The sequence below is a fragment of the Molothrus aeneus genome, chromosome 4 (assembly GCF_037042795.1).
Source record: "Molothrus aeneus isolate 106 chromosome 4, BPBGC_Maene_1.0, whole genome shotgun sequence".
Lineage (NCBI taxonomy): Eukaryota > Metazoa > Chordata > Aves > Passeriformes > Icteridae > Molothrus > Molothrus aeneus.
Window position 1 is genome coordinate 73,190,073 of NC_089649.1, and position 13,131 is coordinate 73,203,203.

Genomic DNA, 13,131 nt, shown 5'->3' on the forward strand with positions numbered 1-13,131 from the left:
GTTAGAGCACTGCAGGGACAGGGGACAGCCAGAGCCAGGTTCTGCAAGGGAAAGGCTCAGTTAGAGCACTGCAGGGACAGCCAGAGCCAGGTTCTGCAAGGGAAAGGCTCAGTTAGAGCATCCAGGGACAGGGGACAGCCAGAGCCAAGTTCTGCAAGGGAAAGGCTCAGTTAGAATAGTGCAGGGACAGCCAGACCAGGTTCTGCAAGGGAAAGGCTCAGTTAGAGCACCCCAGGGACAGGGGACAGCCAGAGCCAGGTTCTGCAAGGGAAAGGCTCAGTTAGAGCACTGCAGGGACAGCCAGAGCCAGGTTCTGCAAGGGAAAGGCTCAGTTAGAGCACCCAGAGACAGCCAGACCAGGTTCTGCAAGGGAAGGGCTCAATTAGAGCACCCCAGGGACAGCCAGAGCCTGAGGCAGAGATGTGGGACTCCAGGCAGCTCTTCAAAATGGGTTTATTGTAGAGATGTTACAGCAGCCTTGGGTTGTGGGTGACAGAGCCACTCCTAAAGCTGCCAGCTCCAGCTATAGGCAAGCCTGAAGACCTTTTAGTTCTGGTTACACTGCATTTTATATTTTCCTTTGCTGAGCATCTTCACACATAGCAACCAATCAATACCTTTATTATTACCTATAGCCTATCATAACTTCTATCATTACCATATTATGGTCAATATTCCAATCATATGAGTTACTGTGTTACAGTTTAAGCTTAAAGTTGTTTTTCAATTTTCTTGCAGTGGAAAATTCTTAGAACTTTTTTCTATTTGCCACATCAGTGTGTCTAGTTTGCCTAGTGGTACCTTTCTGCTTTTTAAAGACCTATTTCTGATTGGAAAAAGCATTTTTTGGTTTGTGGTCAACAAATCCTTTGTTCTAGTCATAAAACCCCCTTCCAGCTCGACGTAACCTTTGCTTTCTTAATTGTCCAGTAAATGTCCTGGCTCAGCAATTGGCACTTCAGACATGTATGGTTCTTCTATATCAAAACTTGCTTCTGCCTCTGTTCTGCTCTCAGGTTCTACATCCAGAGATCTTTCTGCCAAGCACACCTATCTGTGAGACTTCCTTGTCCAGCTTCCATCCTTCCCAAAGGGGAGAGCAGGACATCCCTGCATGGACTCTGCTGCTCACCTGGACCTGCTGTGCCCCTCTCCTCACTGGTGTCAGCCCTCTCAGAGAACCATGGGATGGGTTGGCTTGGAAAGAGCCTTAAACATGATCCAAAACTCCTCCTGCTGCCAAGGCAGGGACACCTTCCCCATGCCAGGATCCTCCCAGCCCTGTCCAATCCTGGGGCACTGCCAGGGGGGAACAGCTTTTCCTCAGCAACCCCAGTTCCACCCACCCCCATGGGTGAGGCAGAGCAGGTGACCCCAGCACGGGTGACACCTGCAGCAGGCTGGAGCTGATGCCCTGTGAGCAGAAGGAAATCAGGTCCTTGAGAGGCACTGGAAGCTCTGGGAGCTTTAGAAAAGGCACTGGGAAAGGCACAAAGAGCTTCGTTAAAGGGGTAATAAAGGCACAGCATTGACAATCCCTTAATTTGTTAAAAGCCCCTCTCCTCACTGGTGTCAGCCCTCTCATAGAACCATGGGATGGGTTGGCTTGGAAAGAGCCTTAAATATGATCCAAAACTCCTCCTGCTGCCATGGCAGGGACACCTTCCCCATGCCAGGATCCTCCCAGCCCTGCCAGTGGGGGACAGCCCTTCCTCAGCAGGTCACCAGCAACCCCAGCTCCACCCACCCCAAAATGGGTGAGGCAGAGCAGGTGATCCCCCAGCACAGGTGAGCCCCCAGCACAGGTGAGCCCAGCACAGGTGATCCCCCAGCACAGGTGATCCCCCAGCACAGGTGATCCCCCAGCACAGGGGATCCCAGCACAGGTGATCCCCCAGCACAGGTGATCCCCCAGCACAGGTGAGCCCAGCACAGGTGATCCCCCAGCACAGGTGATCCCCCAGCACAGGTGAGCCCAGCACAGGGGATCCCAGCACAGGTGATCCCCCAGCACAGGGGATCCCAGCACAGGTGAGCCCAGCACAGGTGATCCCCCAGCACAGGTGAGCCCAGCACAGGTGATCCCCCAGCACAGGTGATCCCCCAGCACAGGTGAGCCCAGCACAGGTGACACCAGCACAGGTGATCCCAGCACAGGTGAGCCCAGCACAGGTGATCCCAGCACAGGTGATCCCCCAGCACAGGTGATCCCCCAGCACAGGTGAGCCCAGCACAGGTGACACCAGCACAGGTGATCCCAGCACAGGGGATCCCAGCACAGGTGATCCCAGCACAGGTGATCCCAGCACAGGTGAGCCCAGCACAGGTGATCCCAGCACAGGTGATCGCCCAGCACAGGGGATCCCAGCACAGGGGATCCCAGCACAGGTGATCCCCCAGCACAGGGGATCCCAGCACAGGTGAGCCCAGCACAGGGGATCCCAGCACAGGTGATCCCCCAGCACAGGGGATCCCAGCACAGGGGATCCCAGCACAGGTGATCCCAGCACAGGTGATCCCAGCACAGGTGATCCCCCAGCACAGGTGATCCCCCAGCACAGGGGATCCCCCAGCACAGGTGATCCCCCAGCACAGGGGATCCCAGCACAGGTGATCCCCCAGCACAGGGGATCCCAGCACAGGTGATCCCCCAGCACAGGGGATCCCAGCACAGGTGATCCCCCAGCACAGGGGATCCCCCAGCACAGGTGATCCCCCAGCACAGGGGATCCCAGCACAGGTGATCCCCCAGCACAGGGGATCCCAGCACAGGTGATCCCAGCACAGATGATCCCCCAGCACAGGGGATCCCCCAGCACAGGTGATCCCCCAGCACAGGGGATCCCAGCACAGGTGATCCCCCAGCACAGGGGATCCCAGCACAGGTGATCCCAGCACAGGTGATCCCAGCACAGGTGATCGCCCAGCACAGGTGATCCCCCAGCACAGGGGATCCCCCAGCACAGGTGATCCCCCAGCACAGGTGATCCCCCAGCACAGGGGATCCCAGTACAGGTGATCCCCCAGCACAGGTGATCCCAGCACAGGTGATCCCCCAGCACAGGTGATCCCAGCACAGGTGATCCCCCAGCACAGGGGATCCCAGCACAGGTGATCCCAGCACAGGTGATCCCCCAGCACAGGTGATCCCAGCACAGGTGATCCCCCAGCACAGGGGATCCCAGCACAGGTGATCCCAGCACAGGTGAGCCCAGCACAGGTGACACCAGCACAGGGGATCCCAGCACAGGTGATCCCCCAGCACAGGTGACACCAGCACAGGTGATCCCCCAGCACAGGGGATCCCAGCACAGGTGATCCCCCAGCACAGGGGATCCCAGCACAGGTGAGCCCAACACAGGTGACACCTGCAGCAGGCTGGAGCTGATGCCCCAAGTCCTTGAGGGGCACTGGGAGCTCTGGGAGCTGTGGGAAAGGCACTGGGAAAGGCACAAAGAGCTTCATTAAAGGGACAATAAAGGCACAGCATTGACAATCCCTTAATTTGTTAAAATCCAGCACCTGCAGAGGGGGCAAGGATGTTTGGATATTTCCTGTTCCTGGGGGACGTTTAGGAGTTCAAGATTTGTTAACAGCAAACTGCTGAAGGTACCTGCAAGGTCAGGTTCTGGTAATGACCCAAAAGTGACCCTTTGATGGAATGAACACTGGAAAACTGGGACAACATTTGGCTGGTAGGAGCTGGTATATTAAATATATTCCGGGATAAATATTAACTAAAATATTATAAATAAAAATAAATATTATTTATAAAAAATATAAATATATTATAAATAATAATAAATCATTATATAATAATATTATAATATATATTATATATTATATATTATATATTATATATTATATATTATATATTATATATTATAATGTACTATTTATAAATAATATATAAATATAAATAAGAATAAATATTATATTAAGATGATAAATAATAATATTTAATCTATGTTCTAAATAATAATTAAATAAATAATATAAATAAGAACTGCCTCAGGCAGTTTACCGGTGTTACAGAGGAAAATATCATTTGTGAAGGATTTATTCCAGAGCCATTTACAAAAAGGATCCCTAGTAATTAAATAAATAATATAAATAAGAACTGCCTCAGGCAGTTTACCAGTGTTACAGGGGAAAATATCATTTGTGAAGGATTTATTCCAGAGCCATTTACAAAAAGGATCTCTATCATTCAACTGAAAAAAATGGGAATATAAACCAACACCAGGACAGGGAGTTCTGCTGGAATGTTCAGGGTGTATCAGCAATGTGGAGAGGGAGTGGATTTGCTGCTGGGTTATTTTGGACACAGGGAGCAGCTGGAGCTGGGCCAGGGCAGGTTTGGGTTGGATTTTAGGGAAAGGTGGATTTTACTCACCCCCTGAGGGGGGGTAAAAACATCCAGGGCTAAAAATCCAGGCTCCCAGGGAATGGGCATGGTCCTGAGGCTGCCAGAGCCCCAGGAGCCTTTGGACAGCACTCCAGGGATGCCCAGGGTGGGATTTTGGGGATCTGGGCAGGGCCAGGGCTGGATGGATGATAGCTGTGGGTCCAGCTCAGGATATTCCGTGATCTCCTTCCCCCTGGGGTGGTCACAGGAGCTCTCCTTGGCCAGGGAAGGTACAAGAGATGGCACCAAGCCTGAACATCCATCCCAGAGGTGACATCCCTGGGATTAAACCAGTCCCAGCCCAAAGTGCTCCATTCCCCTGCCTTGGCACGGGGCTGCAGCCACGCTGGACCCAGGTCCCCTCAGCCCCTTGCTGCACCTCCAGTGCTGGCTCTGAGCACTCCTGGGGGATCTGATGAGAAGGAATTCAAGCCCTGCTCCTGCCTGAGCCTCCCCAGCCTGCTGAGAGCTGCCTTCATCTGCAGGAGCCTGGGCAGAGCAAGCACCAGGCTTGAACTCCTCCAGCAGCTCAGCTCCTCACTAATAAGCTCTCGAGACAGAGTTGATCCTATCAATTTGTGCTGTGAAAATCAAACTTCTGTTCTCCAATCTTGAGCTGCTCTGTGCTGCGCAGAGCATGGCTGCAGCTCAGAGCCTCTCTGAGGAGCCTGCAAGGCTTCGAGCAAGGAGGAGAGCAGGGCACCTGTCCAAGGAGGAGAGAGAGTCACCTGTCCAAGGAGGAGAGCAGGGCACTTGTCCAAGGAGGAGAGAGGGTCACCTGTCCAAGGAGGAGAGAGGGTCACCTGTCCAAGGAGGAGAGAGGGTCACCTGTCCAAGGAGGAGAGCAGGGCACCTGTCCAAGGAGGAGAGAGAGTCACCTGTCCAAGGAGGAGAGAGAGTCACCTGTCCAAGGAGGAGAGAGGGTCACCTGTCCAAGGAGGAGAGAGGGTCACCTGTCCAAGGAGGAGAGCAGGGCACCTGTCCAAGGAGGAGAGAGAGTCACCTGTCCAAGGAGGAGAGAGGGTCACCTGTCCAAGGAGGAGAGAGAGTCACCTGTCCAAGGAGGAGAGAGGGTCACCTGTCCAAGGAGGAGAGAGGGTCACCTGTCCAAGGAGGAGAGCAGGGCACCTGTCCAAGGAGGAGAGAGAGTCACCTGTCCAAGGAGGAGAGAGGGTCACCTGTCCAAGGAGGAGAGAGAGTCACCTGTCCAAGGAGGAGAGAGGGTCACCTGTCCAAGGAGGAGAGAGGGTCACCTGTCCAAGGAGGAGAGCAGGGCACCTGTCCAAGGAGGAGAGAGGGTCACCTGTCCAAGGAGGAGAGCAGGGCACCTGTCCCAGTAGGAAAGGTGACCCATCCCAGCAGAGAAGGTGACCTGTCCCAGCAGGACAGCAGCTGACCTGCTCCACACCCTGTCACACCTGCCCTGTTCCAGGACTGCCCTGGATAAGCCCTGATCACCCCTGGCATGGGCAGGGGCAGCTCCTGGAGCTGTGACCATCCCTGGGTGCACAGGGGCAGCTCCTGGAGCTGTGACCATCCCTGGGTGCACAGGGGCAGCTCCTGGAGCTGTGACCATCCCTGGATGCACAGGGGCAGCTCCTGGGGCTGTGATCACCCCTGGCATGGGCAGGGGCAGCTCCTGGAGCTGTGACCATCCCTGGGTGCACAGGGACAGCTCCTGGAGCTGTGATCACCCCTGGCATGGGCAGGGGCAGCTCCTGGAGCTGTGACCATCCCTGGGTGCACAGGGGCAGCTCCTGGAGCTGTGATCACCCCTGGCATGGGCAGGGGCAGCTCCTGGAGCTGTGATCACCCCTGGGTGCACAGGGGCAGCTCCTGGAGCTGTGACCATCCCTGGATGCACAGGGGCAGCTCCTGGAGCTGTGATCACCCCTGGGTGCACAGGGGCAGCTCCTGGAGCTGTGATCACCCCTGGGTGCACAGGGGCAGCTCCTGGAGCTGTGATCACCCCTGGCATGGGCAGGGGCAGCTCCTGGAGCTGTGATCACCCCTGGGTGCACAGGGACAGCTCCTGGAGCTGTGACCATCCCTGGGTACACAGGGGCAGCTCCTGGAGCTGTGACCATCCCTGGATGCACAGGGGCAGCTCCTGGAGCTGTGACCATCCCTGGGTGCACAGGGGCAGCTCCTGGAGCTGTGATCACCTCTGGGTGCACAGGGGCAGCTCCTGGAGCTGGTTTTTGTCCTGCTGAAGCTGCTGTGATCTGTGAGAGCCCTCACTGGGACACTCCCAGCAGCAGATCCTCGCAGCCTCCTGGGGCTCAGTTTAGAGCCAAAGCATTGCTGCTGACACCACCCCTGACATCTTAATTTGGAGCTGCACCCTCTGTAATTACTGCCCTGTCGGGGACCTTATAATCACCCAAGTAAAACCTCAACCAATTTAAAAGGATCCCAGGTCCAGCCCCCAGGTGTGACTTCCAGGGGTGCTTCCAGCCCAGGCCAGTTCAAATTACAAGGGCCGACCTCCTAATTAGGAAGAGTTATGGCTCGATTTAAAAAGGAGAGCAGACTAATTAACACATGTAGTGTAATGTCTTAATTGGGATTCAGATTGGAGAATTTGTGTGGTTCAGAATAAATGACTCATAATTAGCCAAGAGGTCCAGTTTTCTCCTGTCCCTGGATCCCTGCTCCCGACACCGAGCTGGGGAGGAAGGGGAGTTAAATATTGCATTTTGTGAGCTGTCAGCTGCACTGCAAATCCCTCTTTGCACCCATTAACCTCCCATTGGAAGGGAGTGATGAGGAGCTTCCAAAGGGTTTCACTGCAGAGGATCAGCACAGATTGAATATAAATTAATAAAATAAAATATCCGTGTGGAAATAAAATTAATATCCATGTGGTGAGGAGGGATTTAGTTCACACCACTGCCCTGCCTGCTCTGCCAAAGGGTTGGGTCAGGGAATGGGGAGGTCTGGAGCTTCAGAGCCCCCTGACAGCCCAACTCTGGCATCTTCTGGAGCCTGAACAATCCCAGGGTGAGGGAGGTTGGGAGGGAGGTCACCCAGTCCCACCTCCCTGCTCCAGTAGGGTCCCCTGGAGCACAGAATTCAGGATTGTGTCCAGATGCATTTTGAGTATCTCAAAAAATACTCAAAATAGAGATATTAAAAATTGAATTACTGACCATCTCCAGAGATGTCCAAAAAGCAGAGGAAGGAGCCTGATTTATTCACAGGAGCAAACCCCATCCCACCCCACCATAACCCTGCAGAAATATTGGTGCTGTTTCACAGGAGAACAGGAGTTTTAGAGACCTCACCCCATGCACAGGACAGGGGCAGCTCTGGAATTAAACCCTGGCTCAGATTATTCAACAAAGGGTAGGAAAGTTTGGTCTCACCCTGGAAAGCTGCAGGAGGACAAGAGAATCATGGAATGGTTGGGAGTGGAAGGGACCTTAAAGCCCATCAGGGACACCTCCCACTGTCCCAGGTGGATCCAAGCCCCAATGTCCAACCTGGCCTTGGGCACTGCCAGGGATCCAGGGGCAGCCCCAGCAAATCTGGGAATTCCATCCCAAGGCATCTCCACCCTCCCAGCCAGGAATTCCTTCCCAAGATCTGATCCAAACCTCCCTCCCTCAGCTGGAGACCATCTCCCCTTGTCCTTGCACTCCCTGCTCTTGGGAAAAATCCCTCTCCAGCCTTTCCTAAGCCCCCTTTAACATGTTTATTTTATTGTCCCCAATTTCATAACCCAACACTTTTGCTCTGTCTCATTGGCATAAAAAACTGCTCCACATTTCACCCTGACCTTTGGATGGCAAAGAACAGTAAATTCCACAACACTTCCTCCTCCTCTTCCCCTTTCCCTTCCAGCTTTGTCCCTTTCTCCCTTCAAACCCTGCAATGTTCCTTCCTCCTGGGATTTCCCCGTACACCTGTGGTGGTTTCAGAGGTGGTTTTGTGCTGAGAAGACCCTGGGAGAGGCTGGTGTTGGAGCATTGGGGGTAGGACGGTCGGGACGGACAGACGGACAGAGACGAGAGGTCTCTGAAGCCAGGTCATGGAACTTGTGGGTTATTGCAAAGGGCCTGGGTGCAGGGGCCTTTTGGAATTTGGGGTTTATTGCAAAGGGCCTGGGTGCAGGGGCCTTTTGGGATTTGGGGTTTATTGCAAAGGGCCTGGGTGCAAGGGCCTTTTGGGATTTGGGGTTTATTGCAAAGGGCCTGGGTGCAGGGGCCTTTTGGAATTTGGGGTTTATGGCAAAGGGCCTGGGTGCAAGGGCCTTTTGGGATTTGGGGTTTATGGCAAAGGGCCTGGGTGCAGGGGCCTTTTGGAATTTGGGGTTTATTGCAAAGGGCCTGGGTGCAGGGGCCTTTTGGAATTTGGGGTTTATTGCAAAGGGCCTGGGTGCAGGGGCCTTTTGGAATTTGGGGTTTATTGCAAAGGGCCTGGGTGCAGGGGCCTTTTGGAATTTGGGGTTTATTGCAAAGGGCCTGGGTGCAGGGGCCTTTTGGGATTTGGGGTTTATTGCAAAGGGCCTGGGGCAGGGCCCTGCTGGGAGATGTCAGCCACAGCTCAGATGAGGCCCGAGAGAAGAGAGGGGAGAGAGGATGAGAGGGTGAGAGAGTAAGAGGGTAAGAGCATAAGGGAGTAAAAGAGGTAAGAGAGTAAAAAGGGTAAGAGAGTAAAAAGGGTAAGAGAGTAAAAAGGGTAAGAGAGTAAAAGGGTAAGAGAGCGAGGTTCCCGTTACAACACCATAAATCTTCTTCTGTGTTGAATATTCTAATTCTCACTAACCAATCTAGTACAAGATACAAATCCTATAGCATTTCTATACAGCCTATAAGAATCATTACATTACCATGCTGTGTTACATTTTAAACCCTACAAACTCCTGTTTGGGCCCCTTCTGCCAAGCTGGCAGGGTCTGCTCTGACCCTTGGAGCTGCCTGCAAGCAGAGGGTGTTGTTCCATCAAAAGAGGATTGTCGCCCTGATTTTTTAATATTTTCGTAGTCTTCTGATGTTTACACTCTTGTAGCAAACTTTCTCACACACTTTCTGTACATAACTCATGGTTTTGCATTCCTTTATGGAGGAAGAGAAAGTTGATAGACTGTTGGTTTGTCCAGTGTCATTGGAGAGGTGGCACTGTCACCCAATCCACTGTCATTCTTGGAAAACTATAAATGTTGGAGTCAGAAAATAAACTTCCCTTTTGTCTTCACCTTGAGAACAGCGGTGTGCGCTTGTGTTCTTTCATGTCCTATAGCGACAGGGGATCACCTTCAGCCTGCCACACCATTGTTTTCCTGTTGTTCAGTAACTGAGGTATCTCAAAGCTTGCTTTCATTTCAATCTCACTTATAGTTTCCATATCCTCAAAATCTTTTGCCAGACATCATATTGATAAGGCTTTCCTGTTTCATCTTCCCCACAGGGTGGGGAGGTTCACTGAGGGCTGGGTAGGCCCGGAGTAGGCCATAGGTACAAACACACACACAGACAGTGCATGTGCTGCACGGAGACACGGCGCTGTGAACACACCTTCATTCAGCTCCCATCCTATAGCAGTTACATACAGCCTATAGGAATCATTACATTACCACACTGTGTTACATTTTAAACCCTAAGAACTCCTCTTTTGGCCCCTTCTGCCAGCTAGTAGGGTCTGCTCTGACCCTTGGAGCTGCCTGCAAGCAGAGGGTGTTGTTTCATTAAAGGGGGATGGCCATACCATGGCCTTCAGCCTGCCACACCATTGTTTTCCAGTTGTTCAGTAACTAAGGTATCTCAAAGCTTGCTTTCATTTCTCGCTTATAGTTTCCATATCCTCAAAATCTTTTGCCAGACAATCATATTTATAAGGCTTTCCTGTTTCACCTTCCCCACAGGCTGGGGAGGTTCACTGAGGGCTGGGTAGGCCCGGAGTAGGCCATAGGTACAAACACACACACAGACAGTGCATGTGCTGCACGGAGACACGGCGCTGTAAACACACCTTCATTCAACTTTCATCGCAGCCTTCATTAGTGCTTTGAGTTTTGCATAATTTGGCAGCTGCCCCTGGCGTTTTTCAGGAGGTGCTGTAATTGATTCCATATGGGAGTTATCGGGGGCGCTGAACCGGGCCCGTGTTTGCTGGGGAGGAGGTGTCAGATGCGAAACCAAACATGACGGGAGCGAGCCCCAGGCTCCCAGCTGACACAGTCTGGGGGGTTTCTGGGCTGTGTGCTACAAACGGCAGCAGAGGCAGCGCAGACACCGCCAGACGCCGCGGGGCGGGGGGACTGAGGGATCCTGAGGGGTTCTGGGGGATCCTGGGGGGTTCTGGGGGATCCTGGGGGGTTCTGGGGGATACTGAGGGGTCCTGAGGGGTCCTGAGCAATCCTGGGGGATCCCAAGCAATATTGAGGTATCCTGGGGTGTCCCGGGGGATCCTGAGGGATCCTGGGGGGATCCTGGAGGGTTCTGAGGGCTCTTGGGGAGTTCTGGAGGGGTTCTGTGGGATCCTGAGTGATCCTAGGGGGTCCTGGGGGATCCTGAGGGATCCTGAGGGGTCCTGGGGAATCCTGAGCAATCCTGGGCAATCCTAAGGAGTCCTGGGGGATCCTGAGCAATACTGAGGGATCCTGGGTTTTTCTGGGGGGTCCTGGGGGATCCTGAGTGATCCTGAGGGGTCCTGTGGGATCCTGAGCAATCCTGAGCGATCCTGGGCATTCTGGGGGGTCCTGGGGAATCCTGAGGGGTCTTGGAGCATCCTGAGGGGTTCTGAGGGATTCTGAGTGATTCTGGGGAGTCCTGAGGGATCCTGAGCGATCCTGAGCAATCCTGGGGGATCTTCTGGGGTCCTGGGGGATCCTGGGTGTCCTGAGGGATCCTGAGGAATCCTGGGAGGTTCTGGGGGGTCCTGGGGATCCTGGGGGATCCTGAGGGGTCCAGGGGGATCCTGAGCAATCCTGAGGGATCCTGAGTAATCCTGGGGGTGCTGGGGGATCCTGAGTGATCCTGGGGGTTCCTGAGCAATCCTGGGGGATCCTGGGGAATCTTGAGAGATCCCAGACTCCTCACAACACCCCTCTGATGCACCCAGGAAGTTTGGGATCCCCAGATCCCCGTCCTGCTGAGCATGTCAGGTGTCTCTGCTCTGTCCCCCAGCTTTTCTCACCTGCTTTGGGTCATTTTGGGAAATCTGAGCTCTACCAGAGACCAGCAGCTCTGCTGTCCCACCCAGCCAGGCCAGCACTGTCCTCACCCCGCAGCCCCAGCCCTGAGCCCCTCCAGAGGACACAGCAGATGCAAAAGGAGGGAGGCTGGGGGGTTTTTGTGCTTGATTGACACCATTAAAGGAGCAGTTTCCGTGTTTACTCTGGGAACAGCCCCAGCAGTTGAAGGTGTCACTGCTGGCAGCTGCTGAGCCCAAACAAACTTCACTGAGGGCTGGGCTGGACAGGGCCTGGGAGGAGAAGCACCTGTGGGAGCATCCTGCATTCCCTGGCAGGGAAATGTCTCCAGGAAAACCCAGGGACACCAGGGCCAGGGGAACTCCTGCCTCACCCCAGCTCTGCAGTGACAAACAGGGCAAAAAGAGAAGAAAATGCCCTTCCAGCACCACACAGCACTGGCCAGCCCCCAGGAAAATCCATTTTTCCTGGTGCCACTGATTCAGCTCAGCCAGAGCAGCTCTGCAATGCTGTTCCAGCCCTGGAACATCCTGGTTTTATGGGATTTACAGGAAAACAGCCCTGGAACTGCTGCACGAGGAAGATCTGGAGATGAAGAGCAGAAATGCTCCTCTTCCATGGACACAACTGTTCTGCTCCCATTTCTCCCTCAGCTCCTGCCCTTTGCCAGCAGCTCCAGCTTTGTCTCTTCCACAGATACTGCCCAGCCAGCTCCAAGGCCTTCTCCAGTGTATCCTGACATTCCCAAGCTCTTGGAACCTTCTTAGTGCTTCAGACTCTCTGAAAGGTCTTCTCTGAGGGGCACAGAGGAGGTTTGAGATAAGACAAGGATGTAAGAAGAGCTCAGGTTCTGCTCAGAGATCCCCCAAAGTGTTCCCATCAGTCACTGGTGATGGACTGAGCTTCTCCAACTCTTGGCCAGGCCACAGGAGCCAAAAATTTGGGCTCTTCCAGCCCAGAGCTCAGACTGAGGCTGCACTTAGAGCTGGCCTGCCCCACTCCAAGCAGCTGCAGCTCTGCAGGGAGCTGCTGGAGAAGCCTTGTATGGTGGCTGGGAGCAAACAGCTCCATCTCCCAAATTCCATCGTAACAACCAAACAAAGGATTGACAGAAGAGGCTGAATAAAGGGAATAAAAGGAAATAGGGATGAAGAGCCCAACTTCCTGCAGTGGCTGCTGCTGTCCCCACACCTGTGTGACACAGAGACACCACAGAACCCCCATTATCAGACACCCTCACCCCTCAGAGACACCTCCAAACCGATATTTCCCCGCAGCGAGAGCTGCCGGCGCGGATATTATTTATAAAACCTCAATGAGAATACATCTGCACGGATAACTGACACCGTGTTCCCTGCGTGGCATATGCAGGCTGAAAATAAACATTGGTTCTATATGTTCACTGCTCCAGCAGAGTCCAAGCAGCAGGAAATGCATGAAACATGGGCAAGAGCGGGAGCGCGGCGGTGGGAGGGAACATGGAATTACTTGGAGAGCAGAGAGGCGGCCCCGGGAGTTAAAATACACAGCAGGCAAAGAGAAGAGAGGAGCCAAGAGAGCTGAAAAA

The 13,131-nt window shown here is 53.6% G+C and overlaps 1 protein-coding gene across 1 annotated transcript in view; it reads right to left on the bottom strand.

The window, feature by feature from the left end:
* The window catches only part of SFXN5 (sideroflexin 5), a 117,182-nt gene that overhangs the window by 22,509 nt on the left and 81,542 nt on the right, over positions 1-13,131 (bottom strand). The window lies entirely within an intron of this gene.